This window comes from Myotis brandtii, unplaced genomic scaffold, assembly GCF_000412655.1.
Source record: "Myotis brandtii unplaced genomic scaffold, ASM41265v1 scaffold82, whole genome shotgun sequence".
NCBI classification, from domain to species: Eukaryota; Metazoa; Chordata; class Mammalia; order Chiroptera; family Vespertilionidae; genus Myotis; species Myotis brandtii.
The window spans coordinates 1,161,154-1,180,077 of NW_005371324.1; the positions used below are offsets into that span (position 1 = coordinate 1,161,154).

At 38.1% G+C, this 18,924-nt stretch overlaps 1 long non-coding RNA gene across 3 annotated transcripts in view; it reads right to left on the reverse strand.

Moving 5' to 3' along the window:
- The window catches only part of LOC102241934, an 83,270-nt gene that overhangs the window by 8,845 nt on the left and 55,501 nt on the right, over positions 1-18,924 (reverse strand). The window contains exon 5 of one of the 3 annotated variants that reach the window (XR_001360184.1): positions 7,391-7,509. The exons of the other annotated variants lie outside the window; for them this stretch is intronic. This is a non-coding gene — a long non-coding RNA (uncharacterized LOC102241934). Of the gene's footprint in view, positions 1-7,390; positions 7,510-18,924 lie in introns of those variants that run through there. 3 annotated transcript variants of the gene reach the window in all.

Sequence of the window (18,924 nt, forward strand, 5' to 3'; positions counted from 1 at the left end):
GTACTGATACATGCTACAATATGAACAAATCTTATAAAAATTATGCTAAATGAAAGAAACCAGTCACAAAGCATTAAATATTATATGACTCCATTATTATGAAATTTCCAGAATAGACAAATATATAGAAAGAGCCACCAGATTTTTGGTTGCCTAGATATCGGGATGGAAAGAGTCAGGGACATTGAGGGTGACTGTCAATGGCTATGGGTAACTTTTAGGGGAGACAAAGATATTTTCAAATTAGATTGTGGTGATTGTTACACAATCCTATGAATATAATAAAAACATTGAATTGTATCCTGGAAATGGGTGAATTATATGGTATATAAATGATATCTCAGTAAAGCTGTTCAAAGTAACATAATATCTTTAGGGTACACTAAAGTTAGCAAAGGCACTTTCCTAGACATTTCTCTTAAACTCACAATACATTTATTGCTGTTTCCTAATTAGTTGGTATCATTTTCAATGAATTTTTGAAGAGAGAGAACTGAGGTTCAAAGAGAGGCAGTGACTTGCCCAAGGCCCCAATAACAGAGGTGGAACATGGATACTAGATGTGAATCCAGATCTTTTTATTTGCCAGGCTGCTGGATATATCACACCTGCAACTATTAAATTCCAACATGTTCCTTATCCTTGCCTGAATGACGTACCTGGATGGGCATCACAACTTTGTAAAGTCCAAAACAGGATTGTTGGACATTATTTGTATGCAACACCATAAAATTCAATTTGTTTAAATTTCTTTGAGCCAGTTAAAAGGATTACATGTGAGTTGAATAAAGCAATTAATTTTATCATGATATAACTCACATTACACGGACCACCTAACTGGAAACTAAGGGTAAAAAAACCTTTACCCTAATACTCTCATAATCTCTTTTACTTCTTTGTGCATATTTACGGCATATTTACTAGGCTAAATTCCAAAATCAAAGACAAATTTGAAGAGTGAGTGAAAACAATAACAGCTTTTTAAATCCTTGGTCACTCATATATAACCAGATGTTTGTATTTTTAGATAAGTTAAATCTTTGTACATTTCCCTCAGTGCAGGTCAAGAATAAAGGACCAATTTTGATAATTTTAATATACTTTGTGGGAAAGTGCCTGCGAAGTGGAGGAGGGTTAATACACTTCATAATCTGAGTAATATTTTGGGGGAGGGCCCGTAGGTCTCCTGGTTTCCCAGGCAGCTCTCTTTACAAAGCGCTGCATCCTGAATACTGAAACCCAACACTTCTCGGGATGTAAAATAAAACCATTAGTTCTCTCTGACCCTATTCCAGGATAATTTGACTAGAAATTAATAACTGTCAACTGGAGATATTTTGCTGGCACCAAGGCAAAATGATGCGTGATTCCTCCTTTAGGTTATTGGCATTGCACACCACATTTACAGCCGGAAGATTAAGTTACTGGCTGGAGTGGGGATAAAGGATTTTAATTTGCAAAACAATTATTGCTTTTTTTGAGGTCATGAATTTAGTTTTCTGGAGGTTTTAGATGTTTTAAAGTGCTGATTCACTCAATCACTGAGTAACAAGCACAGTTAATGATACGGTTTTAGTGACTTTGTAATAAAATGTTCAGTGGTCCACATTTGAACAGTTTTGTGTGTTTTTTAAAAATATTTTAAACAAAATCATTCCATGTCTGAAATATAAAATGAATGAACAAACAAACAAATCAATGACACACAATGTTTACCTAATGCTAAAGGCACTGGCATTTTCTGAAAGAAAAAAAAAAAATAGACCCTGTAAGATAAATTTAAATTGTGATTTAAATTGTATTTAATTATGCTTTTTCTCCTCTCAGATAATTTCTGTTCATCCTACTGCTGGCCTAACATACAATATGTTTTCTCTGGTGCTGACAATTCATAGGGCAATAGTCTTGAATCTCTGAAGGCTTTTGTAGATATTGTGGAGAGGAAGCCTTGTGTCTTTTCACTTAAAAAAAAATTCTTTATTGTTTCAAGTATTACATATAGTGTTCCCCCCACTGAACACTCCTCAGCGACCTCCACCCCCCAGCACATGCCCTCACCCCCCTGGTGTCTGTGTCCATTGGTTAGGCTTATATGCATGCATACAAGTCCTTTGGTTGATCTCTCCCCCCTTACTCCCACCCTCCCCTACCTTCCCTCTGAGGTTTGATGGTCTGTTCGATGCTTCTCTGTCTCTGGGTCTATTTTTGTTCATTAGTTTATGTTGTTCATTATATTCCACAAATGGGTGAGATCATGTGATATTTATCTTTCTCCGACTGGCTTATTAGCATAATGCTCTCCTTGTCCATCCATGCTGTTGCAAATTGTAAGGGTTCTTTATTTTTTACAGCAGTGTAATATTCCATTGTGTAGATGTACCACAGTTTTCCAATCTATTCATCTGCTGATGGGCACTTAGGCTGTTCCCAAATCTTAGCTATTGTAAATTGTGCTGCTATAAACATAGGGGTGCATATGTCCTTTCTGATTGGTGTTTCTGATTTCTTGGGATATATTCCTAGAAGTGGGATCACTGGGTCAAATGGGAGTTCCATTTTTAATTTTTTGAGGAGACTCCATACTGTTTTCCACAGTGGCTACACCAGTCTGCATTCCCACCAGCAGTGCGCAAGGATTCTTTTTTCTCCACATCCTCTCCAGCACTTGTTGTTTGTTGATGATAGCCATTCTGATAGATGTGAGATGGTATCTCATTGTCATTTTGATTTGCATGACTTGGATGATTAATGACTTTGAGCATGTTTTCATATGTCTCTTGGCCTTCTGTATGTCCACTTTCAAAAAGTGTCTATTTAGGTCCTTTGCCCATTTTTTGATTGGATTGTTTATCTTCCTTTTGTTAAGATGTATGAGTTCCCTATACATTTTGGAGATTAGGCCCTTATTGGATATAACATTGGCAAATATGTTCTCCCATGTAGTGGGTTTTCTTGTTGTTTTGTTGATGGTTTCTTTTGCTGTGCAGAAGCTTTTTATTTTGATGTAGTCCCATTTGTTTATTTTCTCCTTAGTTTCCATTGCCTTAGGAGCTGTATCGGTAAAGATATTGCTACCCGACATATGTCTGATATTTTGCTGCCTATGGAGTCTTCTAAGATTTTTATGGTTTCTGGTCTTATATTTAAGTCTTTTATCCAGTTTGAGTTTATTTTTGTGTATGGTGTAAGTTGGTGGTCTAGTTTCATTTTTTTTTTCATGTATCTGTCCAATTTTCCCCTCACCATTTATTGAAGAGACTGTGTCTTTTCACTTTTGAATCCCACCAAACTCATTAGCTGAGCGCTTTCTTTGTGTTAGGTGCTCCCCGTACATGACTTCACTTATCTCCCAACACTTTGAGGTGCTATTTTAATATTTATATAAGAAGCACGAGTGCACAGAGGTCTGGATACTGCCAAAGGTCATAGACCTAGTAATGGAAAGCACAGGGTTTGTGCAGCCTGGTTCCTGAGTGCACTGTACAGTTTTGCCGCCCTAGTCCCCAATGATCTGCCCATCTTCAAATGCGCTTTCCAAATCCTCATGACAATAGTGTAGTCTGAGATCCCTCAGCTAGATTCTCAGGGTCCAAGAAGATTTAGGTAAATTCGGGCGCATGGGGTGGCTGGTTTTACATCTTCAGCAAGAGTTTAAAAAGAGAGGTTGAAAATGTGCATATGGCACAGCAGTGGCCTGAAATTCTTTTGGATGGCAGCAGTGGCACCTGAACTCCCTGGGGTCTCAGAAATGGACACTGCCAATCTGGAAGCTAAGCAGGTACCTTGGAACACAGGAGAGGATTACGGTTGTGCTTATATTTCACTTCTGACTCTTTCACGCCAAATGCACTTTAGCCCAAGGAGAAATTTGGATGGGCTTATAAATTAAGGTGGAGAAAAATTTGGGCATGGAAGCAAGACATAGCTGGGTTTGGATCTCATCTCTGCTGTTATTACCAAGTGAAATTAGGCAAGTTAATCAACATGAGTCTCTCTCCTCATTTGTAGGATGTGAATAACAAAACTTATCTCTCTGAATTGTCATGGGGATTAAATTAGGCTATGTAAGGGGCTAGATAGTAGGCTCTCAACAAATATTAATAGGCTTCCCACTTCCCAGAAATTCAGTGAATAAGGACAGCCAAGAAAAGACTGCTTGGGTAGATATTGTACTTGATTCTATGAGACTTCTAGGCTGTCAGCCTGGGACTGTAGCTACTAAGGCATGCCAGCTTTGTAGTGTTTTATAATTTACCAAGCATTTTCAATTCCAACTCATTATTTCATTTGATTCTTATAAAACCCTCATGGTAGGGACATGCCTAATACTTACATGTCCGCTGTTTAAACTCCATTTAATACAGATGAGGGGCCCGATGCTCAGAGAGGTCACGTAACTTAGTCAAAGACATAGAACTGTCAGGTGGGGAGTCCGGGATTAAAGCTAGGTCTTCTGTCTTCATTAGTGTCTTCATTAGGGGTCTCTTCTGAGAGTTGGGGACATGTCATGCTGCAAGGTTCATGACATTCAGATCAGCTTGAACCTATAATTCCTACTTCTTTCATTCCCCTATGAAAGATGTGTTTTAAATAGTAAAGCATGCCTTGTAATGGACAATGCAGAATACATTTTAGTGATATATTTTAAGCTTGACAATTTATGCTGATTGATTTGTTGTGTCACCAAAACAAATATCATTTCTACATATTTCAATTTCCATTTACATTTCCTCTAAGGTTTAATATCAGTGTAGCTATCTAATGAATTAAATTTGCATTTATTTCACTTCAGAAAGGTGAGAGAATTTCCCATTATAAATAATTTAACTGAAAAATTTACATGCATTGAATTCTTGGCATTTCATTTTAATGATATTGGCGATGGAAAGTAAACAGCAACCCAACTTGATGTTTGTGGGTTTTTTTTTGCATTTTTGTCATTGAAAAGGCTTTAAGGTGATGTCGGTTGTGTTTCTTTTTTTCTTTCTGAGTGAGATTGTATTAAGGGAATTGGTCAGATGAGCAGTTATAATTTTCTGATTTCATTATAGGTAGCATAAATGATTTCTTTTGGAATGTCTGTCAGTGTGCATTGCTACCTTAGGAAGAGAACATAGGAAGAGGATAATGTTTACTGATAAGAAACATTTTTTAAAAAGTGCTCAAATGAAGGTGTAGGTTAGAGAGTCATATGCATAGTATCTCTACTGTTTCCCATTCAGGAAGTCAGGCCTGGTAATGAACTTTGATTGTTCCATTCAATAGGAGCTAGTAGCCATAATGAATCAAATTACTCTATAACCTCATTAATACTAAATAGCTCTCTTTCTAGCCTTTGGTTTCCTATATAGCTATCCATTCACATTTTGGTTAAGGACTTTCCCTAGTGCTTCTAGTAATTAATGGAATGTAGCGTTCCTCAGCAGCTCGTAAAAAGCCAAAGATCATTTACTGTATTGGGAAAAATCCAATGGATGTCTGACAAGATGTGAGAGTTCCTTGCATCTGTCAATCTCGTATTTGATCATCAATGTACAGCATGTCAGTTAGATGGTCTCCGTAGGAGGAAATAAGCCTTGTTAATCTCTATAAAAGCCAGAAATCGCTGCTCCATCATTCCAACTTAATGGCTGATTTTTATGCTCAAAGAACAGTGCATATACATTTAAAGTAGCAAGATCTCTGCAGATTCAACAGAATGCTAAGTGAAACAGAGATGCTTTCACCGCACAATATAATGAAGTAGAAACATGAGAAACATAAAAATTTTAAAAACATAAGCTTAAATGTCAGCTTGCAGAACAACTCAACTTTTTTACTATGTCTGATGGAAAAAAGTTAGAATAAAATATTGGACTGATCTTGCAGAAACCCAGATTCAGATATACTCACTCCTTATTTGTTTCTGCATATTATTAAAATAAACATAAAAATCAGTTTTAAGTTTTAATTTCTTTTGTCTATAACAAAGAATGTGTATATTCTCATAGACCATGATATAGCTCAGTTCATGATTTAGCAATGACAAAAAAGGTAGCCTTTCTACATCAGTAGCCCTGAATTTTACTTTCATTCATAATCACTAATAAAATGATAGTATATATATATTCAAATAATGATACCAATGTGAGCTATAGGCAATATAGGTACAGAAAAAAAGTGAAGCTACTTTTCACAGGTTCATGATTTTCTGTCAATGAGGTTTTAAAAGCAAATAATGGAGAATTTTTATCACTGTGGCTTCTGGATCAGGCATAATTTTGGTCAAACAAGCTTGATAAAAAATATAGCTTATATGGAAATATATCATTATCAGCTCTCAACTAAAGGAAACACAAGATTTGGAGTGCTATTACTTTGATACTCTTCTTCTAGCACAAAATACCAAACACAATGGCCTTTCTTAGACTACAGATTCCTCCATTTTCTTGCATTTTCATAATGCCATTTTTCTCAACCTCAAATTTGAATAACTCCCTGTATTAGTTTCCTAGGGCTGCCTTGACAAATTACCACTAACTGGGTGGATCAAGATAACAGTTTATTTTCTCATAGTTCTGGAAGCCAGAAGCCTGAAATAAGGGTGCGGGAGGGTTTGTTCCTTCTGCATTGTCTAAGGGACAATCCATCCCAGGCCTCTCTCCTAGTTTCTGGTGGCTGCTGACAATCCTTGTTGTTCCTTGGATATCTCTCTGCTTTTTGTTATGAGGATTTAGGATATAGGATGATCTCATCTTGAGACCCTTCATGTAATTATGTCTGCAAAGATCCTTTTCCCAGATAAGGTCACAATCACAGGTACTATCAGCTGCGATATGTGAGTCATTTTCAGGAAAGGATCTCAGCCTGGATTAAGTGGCCTGCCTGCCTTAAACCAATCACTGTGTCTGAGTGAGGTACTAAGACTTGGGCACATCTTCTTTTTTTGGGGGGGGGTGTCCTTTTTGAGAACCATTACTTAACTCACTATAGTCCTTAATGCCCTAGTTCCATGAATTAGTCCAAATCTAACCTAAGTTTCACCAGAGATAGTAGAAAGATAAGAGAATCAATGACAACGAAGCGAATTCTTTATAAAGTCAAATGACTTAAATATAGAGATTAGTCTTTTGTTCTAAGATTACTCTTTCCTAGTTTCTGCTTGTTAAAATGTGATGGTAATAGAGAGCAATTGTTTTTAATTGCTGGATTAGGTGGCCTGCCTGCCTTGAACCAATCACTATGACTCTGAGTAAGGTCCTATGATTGGTCCAGCCTGAGTCCCATGCCCAGCACTGAGGTCCTGTGATAGTAGGAGGGAAGAGAAAATGTAGACAAAAACAAAAAGACAGTAATGATCCTCTGTTCCTGGGACACTAAAGCATTGCCAGCATCACAAACCTGCTTTGTTTCTGTGCACTACAAATTCCTGGCATTCTCAGACCTTCACTGATCATCCATGGTCCTTTGGCTGCCTTGGTATTGATTTTGTGTATTCCCTGGAGACCAGCTAAGGTGCTGTGCTTGATGCTGGAGTTAGATAAATAGAAATAATGACTTTAAGCATTAAATTAAAATACAACATGGCAAGTAACCTTATCAGGAAAAAGTGCCATTTGCAGAGATAAAGGAGTAGCTAGCTTTGAATAGGTTAAGATTCCCAAAGGACAGGAGAAGTGTGGAGTGGGCCTTCCAGGCGAAGATAATAAATGGGATGTAAAAAAGCATGGGCGCTTGAAAGGGCACAACATGTTTGCAGATCAGTTTAGGGTGGGTGGTTAGGGAAGGGGTGTGTGGTGGGGGAGTGCAAAACGAGGCTAGAGACTGTAGAGTGGGAGCCTAGACGACTTGGATTGCATCTTTCAGCAGGCCTCTTAAATGTCTCTGCGGCCTCCAGATTTCCCCTTTTTCAATTCTGAAAGTTGTTATCAAGTGATATTTAAAGTTTTCTTTGGTATGTCATTTTCCTGCTGAAAAACTGACATGGACATCTATGACCTAAAAGCTTGTAGCTGTGTTTTAGAATTAATAGAAACGAAGCACTCGAGACCGTGCCTGGCTCTTGATAAGTGCCCATTTTATGTTAATTGCTCTTGTTGTTGTTGTTAGCCTGGCATCCTTGCGCTCTCTAGGGTTTTCTTCCAATTTTTGCTCTCATCATTTTCCGCTCTGTTCAAACCAGGCTACTCACTGCTCCCCAAGTATGTTTTGTTTCTTTCCACCTTTGTTAACCTTCTGTATTACCTTCAGAGGTTGAATCTTATCCATACTTCAAAATCCCACTCAAAGGTCACACCCATTTCTCTTAGTCAGAAATTATTTCTCCTTTCTTCTCATAGCATTTTGCTTGAACTTCTTTTAACAAGGAGTCTTACACTATAGTTATTTATGCACATGGCTTTCTATCTAATTTTCTAAATCAGCTTGACTCTAATTGGTGGGTGTTTTGATCTGCGTTCTCTTCCACCAAGGAGTACTAGTGGACATTTTTGATGTCGGTCTTCTTGTTGCCTTTCTTTATTGTGAAAGTGGGTTATGTGTAGGATTGTTGCTGGACAGGGACCACCTAGAGCAGGTCTGCCTCAGGCCACCTGTAGTGTGCAGGTTCTTGATTTCATGTAGGAAAGATCGCATAATTTTGAGACTATGTTTATTTTTTTTAAATATATTTTATTGATTTTTTACAGAGAGGAGGGGAGAGGGAGAGAGCGTTAGAAACATCGATGAGAGAGAAACATCGATCAGCTGCCTCTTGCACGCCCCCCTACTGGGGATGTGGCCGCAACCAAGGTACATGCCCTTGACCGGAATTGAACCTGGGACCCTTGAGTCCTCAGGCCGATGCTCTATCCGCTGAGCCAAACTGGTTAGGGTGAGACTATGTTTATTAAACTGGAGACAACAAACAAAGGGAGGACTTAGGGAAAAAGAAGCAACAGGAGAGAGCCTAGGCAGTGCTCTGCTTTGGCTCCCTAGAAATGTTATAGAAAAAAGTGAGCCACGCGGGGTTGCTTTTAGCTCACTGGGAAGTCAGAGAAACAGGGTGCCTTGGAAACAGGATCAGCTTGGGACAAGCTGCCACTACCTGCTGCTCCTCTGATTGCAAGTCTTGTGGGGACCCTCAGAGTTTAAAAAGTTCATGCCCAAGAAGGGGCTCTAGGGCGAGCCCACACTGATATCCTTTGTTTTGAGGGTTTTATCTCTTTTCTATGGGTGAGAACCTTAGGGGAGGGTTTAAGCAGAATATTCATCAGGTGCATTTTTAATATGCTGATACATCAAAAATGAGCATATGGGGGTGTTTAGAATTGTTCTTTGGTTGCTTTACTGTTTTACTTTTATCTTGAGTCTGTCTGGCTTTAATGGGGTTTTTGTTATTTGTTTCCTTCACTTCATCTGTTTTTGGGTTTGGCTGGCACAAATGGCATTAACGGGGTCTCTATTCTTTCTCTCCCCGACCAGGGTGATTTAAACTATGTATTCTCTGGTTGTGGAGGAGAGGAATAAGCCATTTGCTCTCAGATATCCTTGGTTCGGGAAGATGAGGTCTTGGGATTCACTAGCTGGCTGCAAGTGGTTCAAATTGTTTGGCCTTGTTTCATTTTCTTGTCTTGGTTTCCCCATTCTACTTGCCCAGGAACTTTCTTAGATTCTTACTATCCTGCCACAGGCTTGTCTGTAAGAGTCATAAAAAATGTAAGAACTTTCATTCTTTAAGTTTAAGAGATGTATAGCTATTGATTTTTTTTCTGGAATCTTTAACCAATGCAACAAGACAAGAAAACAAGGAACATGGGACAAGGAACATGGGAAAGGAGGCAGCAAAAGTATAAATATTTGCAGAAGATATAATTATCTACTTGGAAACCAAGTCAATCTAGTTGTGAGAATAACTTGAAAAGTTATTGGGATTATTTAGAGAGTTTAGTAAGGTAGTCATGAACAAATAATACACTTACAATATGCCTATTTAAAAAGATGTGTGTATAATTTGGAGTGGTGACAATGAAATCTAACAGCACTAGTAACAAAAATAGAAAATGCTTGATAATAAATTTACCAAGAAATGTTCAGGACTATGTGAGAAATAAAGCTTAGTTTAAGTTTATGCATTCCTGAATAATATGGAAGAAAACTTAACTAAGTGGAAAATATATCAAGTTTATTGGGACCTCTTAATATTGTGAAACAAGCTAATCTATGAATTTAAGATAAACTCAAAATAAAACTTCAGTGGTCTTTTGTTATTTATTTATCGTTAGACCTTGAAAGTTGTTCTAAAATTTAGCCAACAGACTAGAGACTTTTGAAAAAGGCAATTCAGGTTGGGAATAGTCCTACTCACTATTAAAACATATTACAGAGCTATATTTAAAATACTATAGAAAAGATGCAGAAAAAGGCACACCGAGGGAGAAGTCCAGAAATAGACCCAAGAATATAAAAACATTTAATATAGTAACTGTGAGCAAAGAAAAGGTGGATTATTTCATAAATGGCATTAGAATGACTGGCAAACTTTAGAAAAAAGGAGGTTAGATCTCCAAGTAACATCCAATCAGCACTTCTAAATATTAGTAGCTTAAAATGCCAACCATTTTATCACCTCATGGTTATGTAGGCCAGCATTTTAGGAAGCACCAGATGACTGGGTCTGGCTCAGGTTCTCTCAGGCAGTGGCAGTCAAACGGTGGTGATTGGGTCTGGTCCTGCAGGGTGTCCAAGCTGCTGGCTCTGGCCGAGCGTCTCCAGTCATGGAGCCTCTTCATGTGAATTCTTCTCACGGACTCCTTTGAACATCCTCACAGCATAAAAGCCTCAAAGATAGCTTACAAGCTTTTTTTGCACGAGGACTTATTTATTGACATAAAGTTTTATACCTCAGCATATTACAAGGGCTTTATCACATTACTGATGTTAAACTGGCATTTCAAGTGATTATAGAATTTTATTTGGCTGTAGTTACAAGTGATACCGATTTTTGTGTATTCTGTGGAGCATACTTTACTCTTAAGGGTCTACATGTAGTATAACTCCTGCCCACCACTGTTCAAACCATGCTGACATATAAGTCGGTGACTAAAGATTTTTTTCATGTCTCTGATTATTAAGATTATTAATGGTTACATTGGATTCCTTAAAAATATTTAGGATTGTGCCTTAGGTTAAAAAGAGGAACATGAATGCTTCTTGAGTATCAAAGTATAGAGTTTATCAGTCTAAAACCAATATATTTTCCAAATAATTATTTTAAAAGAAATGAACTTTTAATTGTGGAACAAAGAAAAAATGTCTAGAAGGCTGTATGTGTGAAGGAGTATTTAATTTTAGTTTCCCAGAGCTATAAAAATTATTAGACTGTGTTCAGACTGTTAACATGTTGTCTGAAGCCTCCAAGAGCAAGTATTCCAGCAAACAAAACAAAAGTTGAATTTCCTTTTGTGACTGAGCTATGGAAGTCATGTGGTATACCTACGGTTATATTTTATTGCTTAACATTGAAAGAGAAGCCCATCCAGATTTAAGGGTAGAGGACATAGACCCACTCTCCTGATGGGAAGATTGTCAATGTCATTGTAAGAAAGGCATGTGGAATGGAAGACATTGTTTCAGCCATCTTTGTAAAATACAGTCTGCCAACATATTTCACATGTTGCTGATTGAGACCTCATGGAATAATCTGGGGAACAGTCTCCCCATCTCTCAACATTGATAGCCATCATCGTAGTCCCATGATTTGCAAATTTTAGCACGTGTCAGAATCACCTGCAGGGCTTCTTCAAACACACATTTCTGGATCCCACCCCAGAATTTCTGATTTATTATGTTTGTGGGTAGGAAGGCGAATTTCTTATAAATTCTAAGATGCTGAGGCCACTGGTCTGAAGGCCACATTTTGAGAACCACCATTCTAGGTCATAACATTTGTTGTTCTTTGGTATCTCAGGTGGATACTATGGGTCATGTATAAAGCAATGCTTTCCCATGTATTGAATCACTTTTCAGAGTTGTTGCGATCTACATTCATGGTTGGCCTGAGGAAATTAGAGGGTTAACAAAAATAGGAAGGAATTTAGTCTCTGTGAGTCTCAGTTGGCTAGCCTGCAAGGATAATAGAGGTTTTGGGGAAGAGAATACCACAGAAGATACTTTTTTTTTTTTTTTTTGCTTTTGACCACTTCAAAGAAATATTCTGCCAAGGAGCCAGGGGTGAAGCTTGTTCTTTCACCTTCCATCAGAGAGCTCCTGATAACCTAAGACAAGGTTATCAGTACAGTGATAGGCAACTCCCCTCCCAGGGCCCTGTTTGACAAGGGTTTTGTATTTTGACCTGAGAAGCAACTTAGAAGCAATCTTGTTACCTCATCAAATTGAAATATTCTTCATAATCTCCTTTTTTGGCTTACAAATTTCAAATATAATTAATACATGTGGAATAACCTAAGTTTAGCTTCAAAATCAATGCCTGAGGCCAGATCATACAATATAGTCTCCTGAATTTGGTGATGATGTCGTGGAGGCTCAGCACCCAGAAGACATATGCAGGTTTATTTTTCCTGGATTTGCAATCCAAGATAAACAAATTTGAATTCTGTAGAAACCTGGATACTCTGGCTGGCAAAGCTTATTCACAGTGGACTTAAAAGTTCAACCAGATAAAGCTGGCAGAGCAGAGCATCTTTTCCCATTACTGTTCAAGGACAACTTTGAATATTGGGCTCTGATCCTTGTCTATATTAATCTAGAATTATAGTCCTGTCTAGTTAGACTAGATAAAAAGTTATTCAATTTAAGAAAAATATGAATGATGTCTAAACTCAAATTATAGACCTATTAGCTTAATAGAGATTTATTTACCTACTTGTCTATCTAATATCTACCTACCTACCTATTTATCTATCTATCCATCTATCACATTTTTTAAAAAAAATATTTTTATTGATTTCAGAGAGGAAGGTAGAGGGAGAGAGAGAGCTAGAAACATCAATGATGAGAGAGAATCATTGATTAGCTGCCTCCTGCACTCCCCTTACTGAGGACCGAGCCCATAACCTGGGCATATGCCCTGATCTGAAATTGAACCGAGATCTCCTGAATCATAGGTCGACACTCAACCACTGGCCAGGCCCTCTATCACCTTTCTTAATCAATCTATTCAGTAATATGAACTCAATAGAATATAGATCTAAAATATCTTACTTTTTCTCCAATAAATGGCTTCAAACATATGCAGTGGAATTGCCCCTTTTCATTCTTACCCACAATTGGACAGATACCATTGTTTTCTAGTATACAAGTTCAGTTTAAGGGTTTTGTGTAATATCCAGCTCAAAGCCCTACCTATCCTCTAACTTACCCTTACCTAGGAAGATAGTATTGCTAGGAAAGAGAGAGTAACCTATCCTTTGTCTTTCCCTCTTTTTTTTTTTTTTTTTCCTTCTAAAGCCTGTCCTTTGGAATGTTGCAGCCTGGCAAGAAAGATGGAGGAAGGGGAAATGAAATGGTACTACTTAATAGCACTGTGTGGTCCTCTCTTTTCAGTGGATGGTTTCTGTATAACAAGCCCAGAGTCTGGCTTTCCTATCAGATGCAAGTGTTTGTTCTTCAGGGGCCCCATGGGAGAGTCTACATCCACTGCATCATTCCTGACATAGGAAATGGGCTCCGGCAAGACCTCTTCCAAGTCCCATCAGCCTTTGACACCAGTAGTACACCCTAGGGCAGCGGTTCTCAACCTGTGGGTCGCGAACAATGAAAATACATCCTGCATATCAGATATTTACATTACGATTCATAACAGTAGCAAAATTACAGTTATGAAGTAGCAACAAAAATAATTTTATGGTTGGGGGTCACCACAACATGAGGAACTGTATTAAAGGGTCACAGCATTAGGAAGGTTGAGAACCACTGCCCTAGGGCCTCCCCCTGCTGGGGCTCCCTTATCCATCAGACACCTCCTTTAGTTGTCTTCTGTGGTATTCCCTCCCACCCAAAACACAAGCATCTTTAAGTCCTTGCCACTTCAAATAGGGGTGCAGTCTAGCCCATCGACACCTCTCCCCCATTTCACTCTGATTCCCTCCCTTCTGTTTACCTAGGCACAAGGTAAGTGGATATCCAATCAGGAAGTGAGATGTTAGTCTATTTTCCTTGCAAGAATTTCCCATCCCTACCAGTGGCCTTCACCTTTATCCTACACAAAGCCCTCTTTTGATAACAAGTACTTTGTATTCCTTCCTTTTTTTTAATCATGAAATGAAATTCAGAGATAATAAAATATCATAAAAGAACATATTTTAATTAAAAAAACATAATTTAAAAAGAACAATATAATGTTCTAACAACAAAATAAAAAAGAATATGATTTATAATAAAATAGCATGTAATACTTCTTGATATGTAAGTGCTCAGCATAATAGTACTAGAAAACATAATGAAGTAGTCAGATGCTTGCAGCTACTTATGATGAATACTTGTATTTAAGATAAAAAAAAGAAGCCAGAAGCCATTCTCTATAAAGGAAGGAAAATTAAAGGGCAGAGGAGTGGGTGGATCCTAATTGAAACTAGTGGAATGATAAGTAATAATAACCTGCCATATGTAAATGGTAAGAAAAAAAGGAAAGAATCTTAACCAAGGTAATGACGATGCCATGGCAAATTACAAGCTGACAAAATGGAAAAAATGAAGAATTAGCTAATGAGATATCTTATTTATAAGTATAATGTAAAAATAATTTCTATCTTATGACATGGGTTGAGTCAGTAATAAAATAACAGAAGACATATTTCCCATCTTGAAATGTCACCACATGTAGAAGCATGTACTGAGTAGTTGAGTGTTCTGGCAAAGCGCGCTAAAAATATGGAGTTGCGAAACAAGCCTTCCCTGGGTGGAACTCTCCCATGAAAGGAGGATGTCTGGCACCCGGGGCTCCTGCCCACCAAATGCCTGCAGTGCCCCACAAACATGGTAAGAACAACCAAATAATAATAATGATAATGATAATAATAATAATAATAATAATAATAATAATAATAATAAAAGAAAGAAAGAAAAAGAAAACTTCTCAAATTTCCAGAATGCTCCCTAGAGGGTGGTTCCTCCCGTGTGGAAAACATGTCTTGAAATTAAAAAAAAAAAAAAAAAAAAGCCAGACCATCTCATTGGTGCATACCAGTCAGAACTAATTTCGCTGAATTAAGCTTTAGCATGATCCAGTCATTGGTTTACCCAGAAACTCAGCACTGCATTATCTGCAAATGTGGTGCTGAGGATGCTGTTCACATCCCACAGGGTCTTCCATGCAGACTAATGGGATGCATTTATTTCTGACTCAATGCTGCGCTACTTCAGCTTCTCCTAAGTACTACTCACTTTGAGTCATGCATCTAAGCAAGTTGACTGGATGGCATGGAGTGCCTTGTATGCACTAACTTCATTCTTGATTTTAATCTTATTTTCAATTTTCTTTCCTCTTTTGCTTATACCACTTCTGTGTTGAAGAGCCAGAGTTGGTGTATGTACTGAATTAAGAATAGGCATATTATGACCTGCTGAATGAGGAGGCACAAGCTACCCATCAGAGTGGCAGGTAGCTCCCTCAGCATTGAGCTTCCACTTCGGGGAACTGATACCCACGGGATTGTTTAGATTGAAGGCTCAGTTCAATACACACCACAAAAAGGAAGTAGAGTCTCAAGATATTATTACAGATTCCAGAATCAAGGGGGCGTAGTTGAGGGGGGGAGGAGGAAAAGAAGTCTTCTGTCCATGTCAGCAGGGAGCAGGAAATAGGCAGAGGGGTAGCAAGCACCTATTACATATGCCATGGTTGGGGCAGAGGTCACTCGCTTTTTGTGGGCTTAAGTGATTATTTTAAAAGGTACCCTGGGAAAAGTAAAACATGAACTTATGGCCAGCATCCTAAACTCAAGCCCTTATCTAATTGTCCAGACTCTGGGTGTGAATAGGATTATCACACTACAAATGCTTAGGCAGCAACTCAGAGAAACAACTTTGTATTTTTCAAAAGTTGTTTACTCATCACAGCTTCATGCATGTAATGGTCTTTAAAATAAATATTTCTTCCCTATTGGGACAAAATAACTCGACTTCCAGTTTTAAGATTGCAGTCTGAATGCATGCTACATTCTCTACTCCTTGCACCAAATCCCTAGAACTATATATATTCATAACCGTGATTGTAAATAAGAAAGGCCCCTTTGGTGCACCCAAAACTGTGAGGATGAAAAGCCACTAAAAAGCGGGGACCTTTGCAGGTGATGTCTACCCAGGAAAAGCACCAGAGCATGAGGAACCCAGGGATATGGACATGGGGCTATGGGATGGCCAGTTGGTCAGACTGATCTTTCAATATCATCTTATATTCCATACTAATTCGCTACATATCACCAACTGGACTTTGGTGAATGGAAAATATTATCTTTGCTTGAAATTTGGTGTCAGAGCAGCAGGGCCAGATGGTTCCCCAAGGGAGGGTTGTGAGGAGAGATTCCTTTTTAGATGTAGTAGCGAGTTCTGTGTCCTCGGGGAAGAGTGGGTTTCTCTGTAGATTTTCATCACCCTGATGGCTTCCCTCGATTGCCATCATGAGCTGCTCAAAGATAGAGTCAATAAGCCATACTTCAGTAACAACAAAATTGATGGATAGGATACAGCTTCATACTAATGAGTATTTTGCTGTGTATGTATCTTGTAAACCACCTTAAAATATTAAAGTGGGTTATAAACAATCTTAATGGTGTGATTATTAGTCCTATCTCTCCACTGATGCAACTATATATAATGGTCACATTTTAATCATCTTCCTCCTTCCTCTTTTAAAAATCTTGCTAGCTCACCCAGCATGTCATCATTTGATTCTAATGTTTATTCTATCCTATTTATTAATACTAGGTATAAGTAGTTTTAGGTTTACTTTAACATTAATAATTTGAACTGAACTTAAGTCAACTTTCCTATACTGGAAGCATCAGTAAGTCCTGATTTAGCAGAATTTCTGCAGAGAAATACACCTCTTCCCAGTGAATAATAATATAATAATATGCTGCCTGTCATATGCTAAAATGATGCAATTGACCAACTGTCGGGAAATGCTCTCTGACATATCTTCTAACGATCATGCTGAATTACTCTGCTGGCTGTAGGTTGTAGAAAAATTTTTCTCTGTGAAGTTAATTGGCTCAGGTAAGGAACAAATGTGCAACCTAGTCCCATAAGCACCATATCCTCTAACCAAGTGAATTGCTTAAATGATGTTTATTACTATTTCATATAATAATCTATTGTTTATTAAAAGCCAGATGCCACTGCTTTCTGCATAGCATTATCTTCAACTATCTTGGGAGTTAAGGAAAAGCTGTGGAAAGATAAAAAAAATCTGGAATATAGGAATGGGTAATGGAATGACGTATAAATGAGCTTTAAACACAGGCACTGAAATTCATTCAAAAGCTTTTTATCCCGATTTAGAAAAAAATAGTCGTGTTGGTTTCCTTGTGTAAAAGGTGAGTTATTAAGCATTTAATGTAGTGATATATGAAGACTCAACTGTATTGTTTCTTTTCTTGAGTTTATAAGAAGCATGTCATTTCTCCTTGGGAGGTGGGAGATCTGCTATTGTTTTCCTAAAAAGTCCAGGAAAATGAATAGTTTTTTTTTGTGTGGTGCTTGGCTGTTTGATTGTCCAGTACTTAATGATATCACACACACACACACACACACACACACAGACCAGAGAAATAAAGGCTGATTTTTTCTTTTGTTTGTTTGTTCAGGGGCTAGAGAAATTAAGGGTTGACTTTTCAGGGGACAAGAGAGTGCCTCTGAGAAGGGACCAGGGGCTGACGGCTCCTTTGGTGGGTGGAGACCAGGGTCTCGCTAGAAATAGAGTCTAGGAGGTGTCATAACTCCCAAATGATATCTGGATGGGTTTCAGGGAGGTGCACTAAGAGTTGCCATATGGGGACCAAAGTTAAGATGGGCGGTGATGCACGATGCTACCTGCAGAGCAATCCACCTTTTTGTATATGGATGGGCATGGTGAGCACCTCAACTGTGACCAAGATCTCTCCTTTGATTCCTCAGGATTGTGTAAACTTGGGCTCTTCCTCCTTAGAGAGGAAAGGGAGACATTTAAAAAGACTGACATTGCTGACCATGGCAAATGGGGTCTAGAGTTAGATTTGCTTTGCTATCATAAGGACAGGTGACATTTCCTGGGCACTTTGAGTGTGAGGGGCAACCGATTATATTAGCATGCACACCTGACCTGTTCACTCCTCGGAGTTTCTAAAGGAATTAGTGTTATCCTTATTCCCTTTAAACTCCTATACATACATACAACAGCGTGAGAAAGTCTTTTTATTTTGTGGGAACTCTAAAATAGGGTCAATTGACTTTAACTATAGTATATTTAAACTGACAGTTATATTAATAATGTTATGTTAATAAAATTACTTCTTTTTTTAAAAAAATATATTCCATTGATTTTTTACAGAGAGGAAGGGAGACGAATAGAGAGTTAGAAACATTGATGAGAGAGAAACATCGATCAACTGCCTCCTGCACACCCCCACTGGGGATGTGCCCGCAACCAAGGCACATGCCCTTGGCCGGAATCGAACCTGGGACCCTCCAGTCCACAGACTGACGCTCTATCCACTGAGCCTAACTGGCCAGGGCAATAAAATTACTTCTAATTAGTATAAATTCAAGTTACAATCTCTAACTTATCATGTAAAATGGATTGTAAACCTCATTGCTGATTTGTGAATTTCCAGAGGCCAACTAGTAATTGTTTGACTTATCATTGTAAAAAATGTACCCAAGTGAGAAATAGAGTCATCATATAAATATGCTGAGGCTGGCATAATTGACTATGTCATGGAGTTGGTATAAAATATTCAAAGGGCTCTA